Below are 17,500 nucleotides of genomic sequence, written 5' to 3'. Positions count from 1 at the left end.
CGGACGGCTACCAACCGAGGGACATAAATTTTCGCAAGGAGCTTCCACTAGGAGAGCGCAGGCAACTCGTAGGCAAGTCAAAGCCAACCGAACGGCAACAAACCGAGGGACAGGGCTTTTCGCAAGGACCTTTACCACTAGGGAAGCGTAGGCAACTCGAAGGCGAGTCGAAGACAACCTTAAGGCATTTACCCGAGGGACATGGAGGAATGCACCAGTGGAGTTCGCTGCACAGGCAGGGATTCGTCCAACTCGCACAAACCGAACACAACTCACGCGCCACGACGTACACTGTGCACCAGCCCCCCAAAACGAATCACCCCCCGAAGGACCAAGAAGCCCGACGAACGCGCGAAAACATTTAGAGAGGCCGAGCAAGCACCGGTTAGCGCGAACGCAAATAACAAGCGCAACAGGCAACTTTCGAGGGACATACTTTTCGCAACAAGCTTCCACTAGGAAAGCACAGGCAACTCGTTCGAACGTCAAAGCCAACCAAATGGCAATTACCCGAGGGACATGCTTTTCGCAAGGCACCTTCCACTAGGGAAGCGCAGACAACCCGAAGGCGAGTCGAAGACAACCTAAAGCCGATCACCCGAGGGACATGGAGGAATGCACCAGTGGAGTTCGCTGCACAGGCAGGGATCCGTCCAACTCGCACAAACCGAACACAACTCACGCGCCACGACGTACACTGTGCACCAGCCCCCCAAAACGAATCACCCCCCGAAGGACTAAGAAGCCCGACGAACGCGCGAAAACATTTAGAGAAGCCGAGCAAGCACCGGTTAGCGCGAATGAAAGTAACAAGCGCAACAGGCAACTTTCGAGGGACATACTTTTCGCAACAAGCTTCCACTAGGAAAGCATAGGCAACTCGTTCGAACGTCAAAGCCAACCAAATGGCAATTACCCGAGGGACACGCTTTTCGCAAGGCACCTTCCACTAGGGAAGCGCAGGCAACCCGAAGGCGAGTCGAAGACAACCCGAGGGACATGGAGGAATGCACCAGTGGAGTTCGCTGCACAGGCAGGGATCCGTCCAACTCGCACAAACCGAACACAACTCACGCGCCACGACGTACACTGTGCACCAGCCCCCCAAAACGAATCACCCCCCGAAGGACTAAGAAGCCCGACGAACGCGCGAAAACATTTAGAGAGGCCGAGCAAGCACCGGTTAGCGCGAATGCAAATAACAAACGCAACAGGCAACTTTCGAGGGACATACTTTTCGCAACAAGCTTCCACTAGGAAAGCATAGGCAACTCGTTCGAACGTCAAAGCCAACCAAATGGCAATTACCCGAGGGACACGCTTTTCGCAAGGCACCTTCCACTAGGGAAGCGCAAGCAACCCGAAGGCGAGTCGAAGACAACCCGAGGGACATGGAGGAATGCACCAGTGGAGTTCGCTGCACAGGCAGGGATCCGTCCAACTCGCACAAACCGAACACAACTCACGCGCCACGACGTACACTGTGCACCAGCCCCCCAAAACGAATCACCCCCCGAAGGACTAAGAAGCCCGACGAACGCGCGAAAACATTTAGAGAGGCCGAGCAAGCACCGGTTAGCGCGAATGCAAATAACAAACGCAACAGGCAAATTTCGAGGGACATACTTTTCGCAACAAGCTTCCACTAGGAAAGCATAGGCAACTCGTTCGAACGTCAAAGCCAACCAAATGGCAATTACCCGAGGGACACGCTTTTCGCAAGGCACCTTCCACTAGGGAAGCGCAAGCAACCCGAAGGCGAGTCGAAGACAACCCGAGGGACATGGAGGAATGCACCAGTGGAGTTCGCTGCACAGGCAGGGATCCGTCCAACTCGCACAAACCGAACACAACTCACGCGCCACGACGTACACTGTGCACCAGCCCCCCAAAACGAATCACCCCCCGAAGGACCAAGAAGCCCGACGAACGCGCGAAAACATTTAGAGAGGCCGAGCAAGCACCGGTTAGCGCGAATGCAAATAACAAACGCAACAGGCAACTTTCGAGGGACATACTTCTCGCAACAAGCTTCCACAAGGAAAGCACAGGCAACTCGTTCGCACGCCAAAGCCAACCAAATGGCAATTTAACCGAGGGACATGCATTTCGCAAGGCAACTTGTACAATTACCCGAGGGACATGGCATGCTTGCCAAGGCCGTGGCTTGGCATGCTTGCCAAGGCCGTGGCATGACATGCTGCTGGCCAAGGCCGGGCATGCCATGCTGCTGGACAAGGCCGTGGCAAGGCATGCTGATGGCCGAGGCCGTGGCAAGGCATGCTGATGGCCGAGGCCGTGGCAAGGCATGCTGATGGCCGAGGCCGTGGCAAGGCATGCTGCTGGCCAAGGCGTTGGCAGGGCATGCTGCTGCTGACCAAGGCTTGGGCTTGCCATGCTGCCGGCCAAGGCCGCGGCATGGCATGCTGCCGGCCAAGGCCGCGGCATGCCATGTTGCTGGCCAAGGCCGTGGCATGGCATGCTGCTGGCCAAGGCCGTGGCATGACATGCTGGCCAAGGCCGGGGCATGGCAAGCTGCTGGCCAAGGTCGTGGCATGGCACGCTGCTGGCCAAGGCCGGGGCATAGCACGCTGCTGGCCATGGCCGTGGCTTGGCAAGGTTGCCAAGGCCGGGGCATGGCGTGCTGCTGGCCAAGGCTTTGGCATGCCATGTTGCTGGCCAAGGCTGTGGCATGGCATGCTGCTGGCCAAGGCTGTGGCATGGCATGCTGCTGGCCAAGGCCGTGGCATGACATGCTGGCCAAGGCCGGGGCATGGCATGCTGCTGGCCAAGGTCGTGGCATGGCATGCTGCTGGCCAAGGCCGTGGCATGACATGCTTGCCAAGGCCAGGGCATGGCATGCTGCTGGCCAAGGCTTTGGCATGCCATGTTGCTGGCCAAGGCTGTGGCATGGCATGCTGCCCTAGGCCAACGTGCCACCGCCACCGCCGTGGGCCGCCACTCGACGCATCCCGTGCTTGGCTATGTAGTTTCGATGCCACAAGCCAATGCCACAAGCCAAGCGATGGCATGTGCCAAGCGCCCGCCTAGGCATAGGCGTGGCCTGTGGCCTGGCCATGCTGGCCAGCCTTAAGGGAGGTGCCCCCCCCTTATAATAGCCTGTTAAGCCCTTTTCAATCTGGCAGGAGGAAACATCAAGCATGTTCGAGGAGTCATAATGGGGTTTTTTTAAAAAGTAATGGTTTTTTGCCAAAACTTTCAACATGAAAGTTGTATGAAATAATTTAATACACCATAAAAAAAATTATAAAAAAATATTTGGCCACCGGAATATTTTATTTTAATTTATTTCAATTTTAATACTTAAAAAATAATAAAAATTACTAAAAATACTCAAAAAATTCTAGAAAAATTCCAACAATTATAAGATGAGGCACTAGTAATTATAGTAATTTTTTTAATTATTTTTTTATTTTTAATTTATTTTATTATAATTTTTATGAGTAAATAAATAATTAAAAAGCCCGACGAACGTGCAAAAACTCTTAGAGAAACCCAGCAAGCATCGGATAGCTCGAATGCAAATAACAAACGCAACAGGCAACTTCCGAGGGACATACTTTTCCCAACAAGCTTCCACTGGGGAAAGCACTAGCAACGTGTTCGCAAGTCAAAGGCAACCAAACCGGCTATTACCCGAGGGACAAGCATTTCGCAGGGCAACATATACGTAAGTCAAAGCCAAACCAAATGGCAATTACACGAGGGACAGGATTGCTTGCCAAGGGCGTGGCATGCGATGTTCTAGCCCAAGGCCAAGGCACGCCACGCTGCGGGACAAGGCCGTGGCAAGACATGCGGCTGGCCTTGGCCTTGGCATGGCATGCCGCCGGCTTTGGCTGGGCTGCGTTGGCCTTGCCATGGAATGTTGCTGGCTTCGGATGGGCTGCCTCGGCCTTGGCCTTGGCCGTGGCATGGCATGGCATGCTGCTGGCCTTGGCCTTGGCCTTGGCATGGCATGCTGCTGGCTTTGGCTGGGCTGCCTTGGCCGTGGCATGGCATGCTGCTGGCTTTGGCTGGGCTGCCTTGGCCGTGGCATGGCATGCTGCTGGCCTAGGCCTTGGCATGGCATGCTGCTGGCTTTGGCTGGGCTGCCTTGGCCGTGGCATGGCATGCTGCTGGCCTAGGCCTTGGCATGGCATGCTGCTGGCTTTGGCTGGCAGCCTTGGCCGTGGCATGGCATGCTGCTGGCCTTGGCCTTGGCATGGCATGCTGCTGGCTTTGGCTGGCCTGCCTTGGCCGTGGCATGGCATGCTGCTGGCCTTGGCCTTGGCATGGCATGCTGCTGGCTTTGGCTGGCCTGCCTTGGCCGTGGCATGGCATGCTGCTGGCCTAGGCCTTGGCATGGCATGCTGCTGGCTTTGGCTGGCCTGCCTTGGCCGTGGCATGGCATGCTGCTGGCCTAGGCATGGCATGGCATGCTGCTGGCTTTGGCTGGGCTGCCTTGGCCGTGGCATGGCATGCTGCTGGCCTTGGCCTTGATATGGCATGCTGCTGGCTTTGGCTGGGCTGCCTTGGCCGTGGCATGGCATGCTGCTGGCCTAGGCCTTGGCATGGCATGCTGCTGGCTTTGGCTGGGCTGCCTTGGCCTTGGCATGGCATGCTGCTGGCTTTGGCTGGCCTGCCTTGGCCGTGGCATGGCATGCTGCTGGCCTAGGCCATGGCATGGCATGCTGCTGGCTTTGGCTGGGCTGCCTTGGCCGTGGCATGGCATGCTGCTGCCCTTGGCCTTGATATGGCATGCTGCTGGCTTTGGCTGGGCTGCCTTGGCCGTGGCATGGCATGCTGCTGGCCTAGGCCTTGGCATGGCATGCTGCTGGCTTTGGCTGGCCTGCGTTGGCCGTGGCATGGCATGCTGCTGGCCTAGGCCTTCGCATGGCATGCTGCTGGCCTAGGCCTTCGCATGGCATGCTGCTGGCTTTGGCTGGGCTGCCTTGGCCGTGGCATGGCATGCTGCTGGCCTTGGCCTTGGCATGGCATGCTGCTGGCTTTGGCTGGGCTGCCTTGGCCGTGGCATGGCATGCTGGTGGCCTAGGCCTTGGCATGGCATGCTGCTGGCTTTGGCTGGCCTGCCTTGGCCGTGGCATGGCATGCTGCTGGCCTAAGCCTTGGCATGGCATGCTGCTGGCTTTGGTTGGGCTGCCTTGGCCGTGGCATGGCATGCTGCTGGCCTTGGCCTTGGCATGGCATGCTGCTCGCTTTGGCTGGCCTGCCTTGGCCGTGGCATGGCATGCTGCTGGCCTAGGCCTTGGCATGGCATGCTGCTGGCTTTGGCTGGGCTGCCTTGGCCGTGGCATGGCATGCTGCTGGCCTTGGCCTTGGCATGCCATGCTGTTGGCTTTGGCTGGCCTGCCTTGGCCGTGGCATGGCATGCTGCTGGCCTAGGCCTTGGCATGGCATGCTGCTGGCTTTGGCTGGGCTGCCTTGGCCGTGGCATGGCATGCTGCTGGCCTTGGCCTTGGCATGGCATGCTGCTGGCTTTGGCTGGGCTGCCTTGGCCGTGGCATGGCATGCTGCTGGCCTTGGCCTTGGCATGGCATGCTGCTGGCTTTGGCTGGGCTGCCTTGGCCGTGGCATGGCATGCTGCTGGCCTAGGCCTTGGCATGGCATGCTGCTGGCTTTGGCTGGGCTGCCTTGGCCGTGGCATGGCATGCTGCTGGCCTAGGCCTTGGCATGGTATGCTGCTGGCCTAGGCCTTGGCATGGCATGCTGCTGGCTTTGGCTGGCAGCCTTGGCCGTGGCATGGCATGCTGCTGGCCTTGGCCTTGGCATGGCATGCTGCTGGCCTTGGCCTTGGCATGGCATGCTGCTGGCTTTGGCAGGCCTGCCTTGGCCGTGGCATGGCATGCTGCTGGCCTTGGCCTTGGCATGGCATGCTGCTGGCTTTGGCTGGCCTGCCTTGGCCGTGGCATGGCATGCTGCTGGCCTAGGCCTTGGCATGGCATGCTGCTGGCTTTGGCTGGCCTGCCTTGGCCGTGGCATGGCATGCTGCTGGCCTAGGCATGGCATGGCATGCTGCTGGCTTTGGCTGGGCTGCCTTGGCCGTGGCATGGCATGCTGCTGGCCTTGGCCTTGATATGGCATGCTGCTGGCTTTGGCTGGGCTGCCTTGGCCGTGGCATGGCATGCTGCTGGCCTAGGCCTTGGCATGGCATGCTGCTGGCTTTGGCTGGGCTGCCTTGGCCGTGGCATGGCATGCTGCTGGCCTTGGCCTTGGCATGGCATGCTGCTGGCTTTGGCTGGCCTGCCTTGGCCGTGGCATGGCATGCTGCTGGCCTAGGCCATGGCATGGCATGCTGCTGGCTTTGGCTGGGCTGCCTTGGCCGTGGCATGGCATGCTGCTGCCCTTGGCCTTGATATGGCATGCTGCTGGCTTTGGCTGGGCTGCCATGGCCGTGGCATGGCATGCTGCTGGCCTAGGCCTTGGCATGGCATGCTGCTGGCTTTGGCTGGCCTGCGTTGGCCGTGGCATGGCATGCTGCTGGCCTAGGCCTTGGCATGGCATGCTGCTGGCTTTGGCTGGGCTGCCTTGGCCGTGGCATGGCATGCTGCTGGCCTTGGCCTTGGCATGGCATGCTGCTGGCTTTGGCTGGGCTGCCTTGGCCGTGGCATGGCATGCTGGTGGCCTAGGCCTTGGCATGGCATGCTGCTGGCTTTGGCTGGCCTGCCTTGGCCGTGGCATGGCATGCTGCTGGCCTAAGCCTTGGCATGGCATGCTGCTGGCTTTGGTTGGGCTGCCTTGGCCGTGGCATGGCATGCTGCTGGCCTAGGCCTTGGCATGGCATGCTGCTCGCTTTGGCTGGCCTGCCTTGGCCGTGGCATGGCATGCTGCTGGCCTAGGCCTTGGCATGGCATGCTGCTGGCTTTGGCTGGGCTGCCTTGGCCGTGGCATGGCATGCTGCTGGCCTTGGCCTTGGCATGCCATGCTGTTGGCTTTGGCTGGCCTGCCTTGGCCGTGGCATGGCATGCTGCTGGCCTAGGCCTTGGCATGGCATGCTGCTGGCTTTGGCTGGGCTGCCTTGGCCGTGGCATGGCATGCTGCTGGCCTTGGCCTTGGCATGGCATGCTGCTGGCTTTGGCTGGGCTGCCTTGGCCGTGGCATGGCATGCTGCTGGCCTTGGCCTTGGCATGGCATGCTGCTGGCTTTGGCTGGGCTGCCTTGGCCGTGGCATGGCATGCTGCTGGCCTAGGCCTTGGCATGGCATGCTGCTGGCTTTGGCTGGGCTGCCTTGGCCGTGGCATGGCATGCTGCTGGCCTAGGCCGTGGCATGGCATGCTGCTGGCCTTGGCCTTGGCATGGCATGCTGCTGGCTTTGGCTGGCCTGCCTTGGCCGTGGCATGGCATGCTGCTGGCCTAGGCCTTGGCATGGCATGCTGCTGGCTTTGGCTGGCCTGCCTTGGCCGTGGCATGGCATGCTGCTGGCCTAGGCCTTGGCATGGCATGCTGCTGGCTTTGGCTGGCCTGCCTTGGCCGTGGCATGGCATGCTGCTGGCCTAGGCATGGCATGGCATGCTGCTGGCTTTGGCTGGGCTGCCTTGGCCGTGGCATGGCATGCTGCTGGCCTTGGCCTTGATATGGCATGCTGCTGGCTTTGGCTGGGCTGCCTTGGCCGTGGCATGGCATGCTGCTGGCCTAGGCCTTGGCATGGCATGCTGCTGGCTTTGGCTGGGCTGCCTTGGCCGTGGCATGGCATGCTGCTGGCCTTGGCCTTGGCATGGCATGCTGCTGGCTTTGGCTGGCCTGCCTTGGCCGTGGCATGGCATGCTGCTGGCCTAGGCCATGGCATGGCATGCTGCTGGCTTTGGCTGGGCTGCCTTGGCCGTGGCATGGCATGCTGCTGCCCTTGGCCTTGATATGGCATGCTGCTGGCTTTGGCTGGGCTGCCATGGCCGTGGCATGGCATGCTGCTGGCCTAGGCCTTGGCATGGCATGCTGCTGGCTTTGGCTGGCCTGCGTTGGCCGTGGCATGGCATGCTGCTGGCCTAGGCCTTGGCATGGCATGCTGCTGGCTTTGGCTGGGCTGCCTTGGCCGTGGCATGGCATGCTGCTGGCCTTGGCCTTGGCATGGCATGCTGCTGGCTTTGGCTGGGCTGCCTTGGCCGTGGCATGGCATGCTGGTGGCCTAGGCCTTGGCATGGCATGCTGCTGGCTTTGGCTGGCCTGCCTTGGCCGTGGCATGGCATGCTGCTGGCCTAAGCCTTGGCATGGCATGCTGCTGGCTTTGGTTGGGCTGCCTTGGCCGTGGCATGGCATGCTGCTGGCCTAGGCCTTGGCATGGCATGCTGCTCGCTTTGGCTGGCCTGCCTTGGCCGTGGCATGGCATGCTGCTGGCCTAGGCCTTGGCATGGCATGCTGCTGGCTTTGGCTGGGCTGCCTTGGCCGTGGCATGGCATGCTGCTGGCCTTGGCCTTGGCATGCCATGCTGTTGGCTTTGGCTGGCCTGCCTTGGCCGTGGCATGGCATGCTGCTGGCCTAGGCCTTGGCATGGCATGCTGCTGGCTTTGGCTGGGCTGCCTTGGCCGTGGCATGGCATGCTGCTGGCCTTGGCCTTGGCATGGCATGCTGCTGGCTTTGGCTGGGCTGCCTTGGCCGTGGCATGGCATGCTGCTGGCCTTGGCCTTGGCATGGCATGCTGCTGGCTTTGGCTGGGCTGCCTTGGCCGTGGCATGGCATGCTGCTGGCCTAGGCCTTGGCATGGCATGCTGCTGGCTTTGGCTGGGCTGCCTTGGCCGTGGCATGGCATGCTGCTGGCCTAGGCCGTGGCATGGCATGCTGCTGGCCTTGGCCTTGGCATGGCATGCTGCTGGCTTTGGCTGGCCTGCCTTGGCCGTGGCATGGCATGCTGCTGGCCTAGGCCTTGGCATGGCATGCTGCTGGCTTTGGCTGGCCTGTTTTGGCCGTGGCATGGCATGCTGCTGGCCTAGGCCTTGGCATGGCATGCTGCTGGCTTTGGCTGGCCTGCCTTGGCCGTGGCATGGCATGCTGCTGGCCTAGGCCATGGCATGGCATGCTGCTGGCTTTGGCTGGGCTGCCTTGGCCGTGGCATGGCATGCTGCTGGCCTTGGCCTTGATATGGCATGCTGCTGGCTTTGGCTGGGCTGCCTTGGCCGTGCCATGGCATGCTGCTGGCCTAGGCCTTGGCATGGCATGCTGCTGGCTTTGGCTGGCCTGCCTTGGCCGTGGCATGGCATGCTGCTGGCCTTGGCCTTGGCATGGCATGCTGCTGGCTTTGGCTGGCCTGCCTTGGCCGTGGCATGGCATGCTGCTGGCCTAGGCCATGGCATGGCATGCTGCTGGCTTTGGCTGGGCTGCCTTGGCCGTGGCATGGCATGCTGCTGCCTTTGGCCGTGATATGGCATGCTGCTGGCTTTGGCTGGGCTGCCTTGGCCGTGGCATGGCATGCTGCTGGCCTAGGCCTTGGCATGGCATGTTGCTGGCTTTGGCTGGCCTGCCTTGGCCGTGGCATGGCATGCTGCTGGCCTAGGCCTTGGCATGGCATGCTGCTGGCTTTGGCTGGGCTGCCTTGGCCGTGGCATGGCATGCTGCTGGCCTTGGCCTTGGCATGGCATGCTGCTGGCTTTGGCGGGGCTGCCTTGGCCGTGGCATGGCATGCTGGTGGCCTAGGCCTTGGCATGGCATGCTGCTGGCTTTGGCTGGCCTGCCTTGGCCGTGGCATGGCATGCTGCTGGCCTAGGCCTTGGCATGGCATGCTGCTGGCTTTGGTTGGGCTGCCTTGGCCGTGGCATGGCATGCTGCTGGCCTTGGCCTTGGCATGGCATGCTGCTGGCTTTGGCTGGCCTGCCTTGGCCGTGGCATGGCATGCTGCTGGCCTTGGCCTTGGCATGGCATGCTGCTGGCTTTGGCTGGGCTGCCTTGGCCGTGGCATGGCATGCTGCTGGCCTAGGCCTTGGCATGGCATGCTGCTGGCTTTGGCTGGGCTGCCTTGGCCGTGGCATGGCATGCTGCTGGCCTAGGCCGTGGCATGGCATGCTGCTGGCCTTGGCCTTGGCATGGCATGCTGCTGGCTTTGGCTGGCCTGCCTTGGCCGTGGCATGGCATGCTGCTGGCCTAGGCCTTGGCATGGCATGCTGCTGGCTTTGGGTGGGCTGCCTTGGCCGTGGCATGGCATGCTGCTGGCCTTGGCCTTGGCATGGCATGCTGCTGGCTTTGGCTGGCCTGCCTTGGCCGTGGCATGGCATGCTGCTGGCCTAGGCCTTGGCATGGCATGCTGCTGGCTTTGGCTGGGCTGCCTTGGCCGTGGCATGGCATGCTGCTGGCCTTGGCCTTGGCATGGCATGCTGCTGGCTTTGGCTGGGCTGCCTTGGCCGTGGCATGGCATGCTGCTGGCTTTGGCTTGCCTGCCTTGGCCGTGGCATGGCATGCTGCTGGCCTAGGCCTTGGCATGGCATGCTGCTGGCTTTGGCTGGGCTGCCTTGGCCGTGGCATGGCATGCTGCTGGCCTTGGCCTTGGCATGGCATGCTGCTGGCTTTGGCTGGGCTGCCTTGGCCGTGGCATGGCATGCTGGTGGCCTAGGCCTTGGCATGGCATGCTGCTGGCTTTGGCTGGCCTGCCTTGGCCGTGGCATGGCATGCTGCTGGCCTAGGCCTTGGCATGGCATGCTGCTGGCTTTGGGTGGGCTGCCTTGGCCGTGGCATGGCATGCTGCTGGCCTTGGCCTTGGCATGGCATGCTGCTGGCTTTGGCTGGCCTGCCTTGGCCGTGGCATGGCATGCTGCTGGCCTAGGCCTTGGCATGGCATGCTGCTGGCTTTGGCTGGGCTGCCTTGGCCGTGGCATGGCATGCTGCTGGCCTTGGCCTTGGCATGGCATGCTGCTGGCTTTGGCTGGGCTGCCTTGGCCGTGGCATGGCATGCTGCTGGCCATGGCCTTGGCATGGCATGCTGCTGGCTTTGGCTTGCCTGCCTTGGCCGTGGCATGGCATGCTGCTGGCCTAGGCCTTGGCATGGCATGCTGCTGGCTTTGGCTGGGCTGCCTTGGCCGTGGCATGGCATGCTGCTGGCCTTGGCCTTGGCATGGCATGCTGCTGGCTTTGGCTGGCCTGCCTTGGCCGTGGCATGGCATGCTGCTGGCCTAGGCCTTGGCATGGCATGCTGCTGGCTTTGGCTGGGCTGCCTTGGCCGTGGCATGGCATGCTGCTGGCCTTGGCCTTGGCATGGCATGCTGCTGGCTTTGGCTTGCCTGCCTTGGCCGTGGCATGGCATGCTGCTGGCCTAGGCCTTGGCATGGCATGCTGCTGGCTTTGGCTGGGCTGCCTTGGCCGTGGCATGGCATGCTGCTGGCCTTGGCCTTGGCTTGGCATGCTGCTGGCTTTGGCTGGGCTGCCTTGGCTGCGGTTCTTATCACTAGACGTGCGTTGCGTGCGAAGGCGTGCAAAGGCGTGCGCGACCATGCGCGCAACACGCGCACCGTGGTCAAAAGACCACGCGCGCGGTATTCGCACAGGCCACGCTGCCCACGCCGCGGGCATGCCAGGCCGCCCAGGCCGTGCGCATGCCATGCCGTGCTGCCCAGGCCGGCTGCATGCCAGGCCGCCCAGGCCGTGCGCATGCCATGCCGTGCTGCCCACGCCGCGGGCATGCCAGGCCGGCTGCATGCCAGGCCGCCCAGGCCGTGCGCATGCCATGCCGTGCTGCCCACGCCGCGGGCATGCCAGGCCGGCTGCATGCCAGGCCGCCCAGGCCGTGCGCATGCCATGCCGTGCTGCCCATGCCGCGCGCATTCCAGGCCGCCCACGCCCGCGCGCATGCCACGCCATGCTGCCCAAGGCCGCGCCCAGGCCGCGCAAGGCCGCGCCCAGGCCGCGCAAGGCCGCGCCCAGGCCGCGCAAGGCCGCGCCCAGGCCGCCCAAGGCCGCGCCCAGGCCGCGCAAGGCCGCCCAAGGCCGCGGTCCAGGCCGCCCAAGGCCGCGGCCGAGCCGCCCCAGGCCGCAGCCCAGGCCGCGGTCGAGCCGCAGTGCATGTAACCCAAGGCCGCAGCCCAGGCCGCGCCCAACATGGGGCGTACCTGCCACTGCCTTGCCCTGGGCAAGGGAGGTGCCCCCCCCTTAAAATAGCCTGTTAAGCCCTTTTCAATCTGGCAGGAGGAAACATCAAGCATGTTCGAGGAGTCATAATGGGGTTTTTTTAAAAAGTAATGGTTTTTTGCCAAAACTTTCAACATGAAAGTTGTAGGAAATAATTTAATACACCATAAAAAAAATTAAAAAAAATATTTTTTTACAGAAAATATTTTATTTTAATTTATTTCGATATTAATACTTAAAAAATAATAAAAATTAATAAAAATAGTCAAAAAATTATGGAAAAATTCCCATAATTAAAGGATGATTCACTAGTAATTATAGAAATTATTAAATTATTTTTTTCATTTTTTTTATTTTATTTTGATTTTTTTATGCCAAATAAGGGCTTTAAAAATTCGAAAAGCTCCAGAAAAATTGCAAAAAAATAGGGAATGACATTTAAAATTGATTGTAGTGCATTTTTAATTGTGTTGCACGGTTTGGGTAAGATTATAAAAGAATCATGTTCAAAAAGATCGATCGAGGCGGTGGCACGCCATGGCCTTGGCCTTGGCCTTGGCCTTTGCCCGCGGCCTTGGCCTTTGCCTTGGCCTTGGCCATGCCTTGCACAGGGACTTGGCCTTGCCCACTGCCTTGGCCTTGGCTTTGGCCTTGGCCTTGGCATGGCATGGCATGCTCGCCGAGGCCGTGGCATGCCTTGCTGCTAGCCAAGGCCGTGGCGTGGCATGCTCGCCCAGCCCGTGGCATGCCGTGCTCGCCCAGCCCGTGGCACGCCATGTTGGCCCAAGGCATTGGCATGGCATGCCGGCCAAGGCATGCTGGCCAACGCTGCACAAGGCGGTGCCATGGCATGGCATGCTGACCAAGACCGTGCCATGGCATGCTGGGCGAGGCCGGGGCATGGCATGCTGGCCGAGGCCGTGGCTTGCCATGCCGCCACGGCCGTGGCATGCCGGGCAACGGACCGGCATGGCCCAGCCCGTGGCACGCCATGTTGGCCCAAGGCATTGGCATGGCATGCCGGCCAAGGCATGCTGGCCAACGCTGCGGCACGGCGTGCTGGACAAGGCGGTGCCATGGCATGGCATGCTGACCAAGACAGTGCCATGGCATGCTGGCCGAGGCCGTGGCATGGCATGCTGGCCGAGGCCGTGGCTTGCCATGCCGCCACGGCCGTGGCATGCTGGGCAACGGACCGGCATGGCATGCTGGCCGTGGCGGTGGCACGACATGCTGGCCAAGGCAGTGGCATGGCATGTAGGCCAAGGCTAAGGCATGGCACGCTGTGGCATGGCACGCTGGCCAAGGCAGTCGCAAGGCATGCGGGCCGAGGCCGCGGCACGGCCCGCTGGGCAACGCGGTGGCATGGCATGCTGGGCAACGCCGTGGCAAGGCATGCGGGCCGAGGCCTTGGCATGGCATGCTGGCCGAGGCCGTGGCATGGCATGCGGGCCGAGGCCGTGGCATGGCATGGCATGCGGGCCGAGGCCGTGGCATGGCATGCGGGCCGAGGCCGTGGCGTGGCATGGCATGGCATGTTGGGCAACGCCGTGGCAAGACATGCGGGCCGAGGCCGTGGCATGGCATGTTGGGCAACGCCCTGGCAAGCCATGCGGGCCGAGGCCGTGGCGTGGCATGTTCGCCAAGGCTAAGGCATGGCACGCCGGGCAACGCGGTGCATTGGCATGCTGGGCAGCGCGGTGGCAAGGCATGGGGGCCGAGGCCGTGGCATGGCATGTTGGGCAACGCCGTGGCAAGACATGCGGGCCGAGGCCGTGGCATGGCATGCGGGCCGAGGCCGTGGCACGACATGTTGGCCAAGGCTAAGGCATGGCACGCCGGGCAACGCGGTGGCATGGCATGCTGGGCAACGCGGTGGCAAGGCATGCGGGCCGAGGCCGTGGCATGGCATGTTGGGCAACGCCGTAGAAGGGCATGCGGGCCGAGGCCGTGGCATGGCATGCGGGCCGAGGCCGTGGCATGGCATGTTGGGCGACGCCGTAGCAAGGCATGCGGGCCGAGGCCGTGGCATGTCATGCGGGCCGAGGCCGTGGCATGGCATGCGGGCCGAGGCCGTGGCATGGCATGTTGGCCGAGGCCGTGGCAAGGCATGCGGGCCGAGGCCGTCGCATGGCATGTTTGGCAACGCCGTGGCAAGACATGCGGGCCGTGGCATGGCATGGCATGCGGGCCGAGGCCGTGGCACGACATGTTGGCCAAGGCTAAGGCATGGCACGCCGGGCAACGCGGTGGCATGGCACGCCGGGCAACGCGGTGGCAAGGCATGCGGGCCGGGGCCGTGGCATGGCATGTTGGGCGACGCCGTAGCAAGGCATGCGGTCCGAGGCCGTGGCATGTCATGCGGGCCGAGGCCATGGCATGGCATGCGGGCCGAGGCCGTGGCATGGCATGTTGGGCGACGCCGTAGCAAGGCATGCGGGCCGAGGCCGTGGCATGTCATGCGAGCCGAGGCCGTGGCATGGCATGCGGGCCGAGGCCGTGGCATGGCAAGTTGGGCGACGTCGTGGCAAGGCATGCGGGCCGAGGCCGTGGCATGTCACGCGGGCCGAGGCCGTGGCATGGCATGCGGGCAGAGGCCGTGGCATGGCATGTTGGGCGACGCCGTCGCAAGGCATGCGGGCCGAGGCCGTGGCATGGCATGCGGGCCGAGGCCGTGGCATGGCATGTTGGGCGACGCCGTAGCAAGGCATGCGGGCCGAGGCCGTGGCATGTCATGGCATGTTGGGCGACGCCGTAGCAAGGCATGCGGGCCGAGGCCGTGGCATGGCATGTTTGGCAACGCCGTGGCAAGACATGAGGGCCGTGGCATGGCATGGCATGCGGGCCGAGGCCGTGGCACGACATGTTGGCCAAGGCTAAGGCATGGCACGCCGGGCAACGCGGTGGCATGGCATGCGGGCCGGGGCCGTGGCATGGCATGTTGGCCAACGTCGTAGCAAGGCATGCGGGCCGAGGCCGAGGCCGTGGCACGGCATGCGGGCCGAGGCTGTGGCATGGCATGTTGGGCGACGCCGTAGCAAGGCATGCGGTCCGAGGCCGTGGCATGTCATGCGGGCCGAGGCCGTGGCATGGCATGCGGGCCGAGGCCGTGGCATGGCATGTTGGGCGACGCCGTAGCAAGGCATGCGGGCCGAGGCCGTGCCGTGGCATGCGGGCCGAGGCCGTGCCGTGGCATGCGGGCCGAGGCCGTGGCATGGCATGTTGGGCGACGCCGTAGCAAGGCATGCGGTCCGAGGCCGTGGCCTGTCATGCGGGCCGAGGCCGTGGCATGGCATGCGGGCCGAGGCCGTGGCATGGCATGCGGGCCGAGGCCGTGGCATGGCATGTTGGGCGACGCCGTAGCATGGCATGCGGGCCGAGGCCGTGGCATGTCATGCGCGCCGAGGCCGTGGCATGGCATGCGGGCCGAGGCCGTGGCATGGCAAGTTGGGCGACGTCGTGGCAAGGCATGCGGGCCGAGGCCGTGGCATGGCATGCGGGCCGAGGCCGTGGCAAGGCATGTTGGGCGACGCCGTCGCAAGGCATGCGGGCCGAGGCCGTGGCATGTCATGCGGGCCGAGGCCGTGGCATGGCATGCGGGCCGAGGCCGTGGCATGGCATGTTGGGCGACGCCGTAGCAAGGCATGCGGGCCGAGGCCGTGCCGTGGCATGCGGGCCGAGGCCGTGGCATGGCATGTTGGGCGACGCCGTAGCAAGGCATGCGGTCCGAGGCCGTGGCATGTCATGCGGGCCGAGGCCGTGGCATGGCATGCGGGCCGAGGCCGTGGCATGGCATGTTGGGCGACGCCGTAGCAAGGCATGCGGTCCGAGGCCGTGGCATGTCATGCGGGCCGAGGCCGTGGCATGGCATGCGGGCCGAGGCCGTGGCATGGCATGTTGGGCGACGCCGTAGCAAGGCATGCGGGCCGAGGCCGTGCCGTGGCATGCGGGCCGAGGCCGTGGCATGGCATGTTGGGCGACGCCGTAGCAAGGCATGCGGTCCGAGGCCGTGGCATGTCATGCGGGCCGAGGCCGTGGCATGGCATGCGGGCCGAGGCCGTGGCATGGCATGTTGGGCGACGCCGTAGCAAGGCATGCGGGCCGAGGCCGTGGCATGTCATGCGGGCCGAGGCCGTGGCATGGCATGCGGGCCGAGGCCGTGGCATGGCAAGTTGGGCGGCGTCGTGGCAAGGCATGCTGGCCGAGGCCGTGGCATGTCATGCGGGCCGAGGCCGTGGCATGGCATGCGGGCCGAGGCCGTGGCAAGGCATGTTGGGCGACGCCGTAGCAAGGCATGCGGGCCGAGGCCGTGGCATGTCATGCGGGCCGAGGCCGTGGCACGTCATGCGGGCCGAGGCCGTGGCATGGCATGTTTGGCCACGCCGTGGCAAGACATGCGGGCCGTGGCATGGCATGGCATGCGGGCCGAGGCCGTGGCTCGACATGTTGGCCAAGGCTAAGGCATGGCACGCCGGGCAACGCGGTGGCATGGCATGCTGGGCAACGCGGTGGCAAGGCATGCGGGCCGAGGCCGTGGCATGGCATGTTGGGCAACGCCGCAGCAAGGCATGCGGGCCGAGGCCGTGGCATGGCATGCGGGCCGAGGCCGTGGCATGGCATGCGGGCCGAGGCCGTGGCATGGCATGCGGGCCGAGGCCGTGGCATGGCATGTTGGGCGACGCCGTAGCAAGGCATGCGGTCCGAGGCCGTGGCATGTCATGCGGGCCGAGGCCGTGGCATGGCATGCGGGCCGAGGCCGTGGCATGGCATGTTGGGCGACGCCGTAGCAAGGCATGCGGGCCGAGGCCGTGGCATGTCATGCGGGCCGAGGCCGTGGCATGGCATGCGGGCCGAGGCCGTGGCATGGCAAGTTGGGCGGCGTCGTGGCAAGGCATGCGGGCCGAGGCCGTGGCATGTCATGCGGGCCGAGGCCGTGGCACGGCATGCGGGCCGAGGCCGTGGCACGTCATGCGGGCCGAGGCCGTGGCATGGCATGTTTGGCAACGCCGTGGCAAGACATGCGGGCTGTGGCATGGCATGGCATGCGGGCCGAGGCCGTGGCTCGACATGTTGGCCAAGGCTAAGGCATGGCACGCCGGGCAACGCGGTGGCATGGCATGCTGGGCAACGCGGTGGCAAGGCATGCGGGCCGAGGCCGTGGCATGGCATGTTGGGCAACGCCGTAGCAAGGCATGCGGGCCGAGGCCGTGGCATGGCATGCGGGCCGAGGCCGTGGCATGGCATGCGGGCCGTGGCCGTGGCATGGCATGTTGGGCGACGCCGTCGCAAGGCATGCGGGCCGAGGCCGTGGCATGGCATGTTTGGCAACGCCGTGGCAAGACATGCGGGCCGTGGCATGGCATGGCATGCGGGCCGAGGCCGTGGCACGGCATGCGGGCCGAGGCCGTGGCATGGCATGTTGGGCGACGCCGTAGCA

Source organism: Camellia sinensis, unplaced genomic scaffold (genome assembly GCF_055761805.1).
Source record: "Camellia sinensis isolate YWXY unplaced genomic scaffold, ASM5576180v1 Unanchor4, whole genome shotgun sequence".
NCBI lineage: Eukaryota > Viridiplantae > Streptophyta > Magnoliopsida > Ericales > Theaceae > Camellia > Camellia sinensis.
The sequence above is the reverse complement of the archived record's forward strand: the minus strand, read 5'-3'. Positions refer to the sequence as shown.